This window comes from Porites lutea, chromosome 4, assembly GCF_958299795.1.
Source record: "Porites lutea chromosome 4, jaPorLute2.1, whole genome shotgun sequence".
Lineage (NCBI taxonomy): Eukaryota > Metazoa > Cnidaria > Anthozoa > Scleractinia > Poritidae > Porites > Porites lutea.
In genome coordinates, this window is record NC_133204.1 from 28149547 (window position 1) to 28152187 (window position 2641).

Sequence of the window (2641 nt, forward strand, 5' to 3'; positions counted from 1 at the left end):
TTGCACATCATTTGGATTCTGTGATTCATTCTCTAGATTTACTGTTGATCGAGAAAATGAATCGGCTTCAACCACCAATCGATCATTCTGCTGTTCCTTGGTAGCTACCGTGAAGGAGCCCTGCTCCCGGCCAGCCAGACGTTTAGCACAAACGGGTGCTCGTTCTAAGGTGACAGAGCTTGGTCCTTCTTCAATTTTCTCCGCTAATGCCAATTCTTGTGAAGATGCGGATTTAACCTTTATTTCAGCTTGGCCTTGTAGTGGCGAAGTCATAGGTATTGATTTTGAAGGAGTCATCATTTTTTCTTGAGTTTGCTCTTCCTCAATTTCATCAACTTCCTGTTGGTTGGAAGCAGCCTTGGCGTCTAGTATTTAATTACTTCCACTCTATGAATGGTAGCGGCATGGGGTAGAGAGAATGGTGACAAGAAAATAGCAGAGCTTATACTTCATTGTCACCATTCACTGTATACTCTATGGCGTTTTCATGTACAAAGTATGATTTAAACTATTTTGAACCAAATATTTTGACTGAATATGAACTTGACTGCCATTAATGCGCAGATCTGATCTGACATATTTGTTTTGTTGTGTCTTTTTTCTTCACCAAAAGGCGTAAAGGCTCGTGCAAAAATGTTGTTTTTCCAAGTTCCAAAAACGCTCAGTTTCAAAACGAGGCGACGTGCAAAACCTTTCTTGTGAAGATGAGTTTTATTTGCATGAGATTAAAAAATAATTTTCATATCAATAGCTTCGCACTCAACCTCGCTTTGAAACAGAGGCTTGGGGAAACTCAGAAATGGCCCTCTGCCTTTTTGCTTTTCTAGTTGCCGTGGCCATCGTCGCTGCTTTTGCATCACCCGACCTCGGTTTCGGTGACACGAAGTGCACAGGAGCATAGTTCCCTCACCCCTCCCCAGCCCCTTAAAGGAGAGACTAATCCATCGGAGGGTTATTCTCAGAAGTATGTTGCCGGTACCCTATATATACACATTGGTGGAGAGAGAACAAGGTGGAGCAAATTTTCTTGTCTCGAGCAAGTGGACGTTAGTTTTTCTAACTCTTTGATTGGCTGAGAAAGTGGCGAGGGATATTCTAGCCGGATCATAGTCTTAAGATGATGACCAAAAGTCTGTACCCCTGATAAAAAGACCCCTACCTCAACAGGCGGTACCTCAAAATTTGATTCCTTTTCAGCTAATGACTCGCAGACGAGTTCCAAATTGCCCTTTTCATTTCTATTCAACATCATGTTTTCTTTAGCTGAAACCTTTTCCAGTACATCAGGAGAAAGACCTTTGAAAGTAATGAAGCTTTCTTGTGTTACACGATCATGATGAGCTGGCCTAAGACGTTCTTCATGGTCATCAAGAGGAACTAACGCCTGTTTATATTGAACCTCAAGTACAGTTTCCTCTGATTGTACTTTAATAGCACAATCAAAGGAAACTGTACTTGAACCCAAAATTTCGGGGTCCACATCTCCATACCCAAGAACTGAGTCTGGTGAAGCCTGATTCAAAAATGAAGTCATCATAAGCAGTTTACTTTGACTCGCTGTCTTTTTTTCTTTCTCTCCCGCTGAATCCGCTCTCTTTATTTGAGATCCGTCAAAAGCCTGAAGACTAATAGTATCAGATCGCTTTTCTGTTAACATCTGGATTCCACTACTCACAGACAGCACTTCATCGGTGGCATTGACTTCGAAGGCAGACTCCGCTGTGTTAGCTTCATCACTTGTAAGAACTGATGAAGCTAGCACAACGGTGTTTCCCTCCGCCATGTTCTTGTCAGAATTTCTTTCAATAAAATTACCAAGGTCCGAAAATTGGATCCTCTGACTAAATGTCCTATCAAGAGATAAATCTTCTCTTGATAAATTTCCGTTCAACGGCATAGAGGCGACATTCGCAAGACATGTCTTTCTCGGAAACCACTGTGGATCCATATACTCGACGCTTAATACAGGAGCTATTTTGTTACTTCTTTTCTTCAACTTGGATAATAACGATCCACACATTCTTTTAAGCTGTACGCACGGTTAACTATCACGTGGTATGATTTTTTACAGGAATATACAGGTTACTTTCTTGAAGCTTACGCCAATTTGGGGCATTGATTGAATAATTTTTTTTATATATTTTGATTTGTTTGTGACGTCACGAAAATTAGCCGTAATGTCAAGGGTTTTTGTCATAAATGAAATTAAGTAATTAAATATTTCAGCTTGCGGATAAAAAATACCCTTAAAACTACACTGTTTTATATTTTATCTCTCTGTTATCAACGATTGAATCTAAGTAATCGTTTCTACTTTCTTGAAGCCGAATAGCGTTATATGCCTTTGTGAATATTTAATCCTATTCACAATGCATGATAATTCTTAACGGTAGCTAGATTAGTACTTTTTCAGATATGAGCTCATAAAAATGTCTCAACAACAAAAATGTAGTTGCTGTGTTTCGTTCAAAAAGAAAGTATTAAAAGAGACAAATTGGAACATATTTTTACCATGTTTGAAGCTATTTTTGGATTAGCCAATGCGCAGCAATGCGAATGCGCCCTTGTTTTAATAGTTCCTCTCCAGGCCCCTCCACGTCCTACAAAGGACGTCTTGTTCCCAGATCCTTGGTGGCAATAA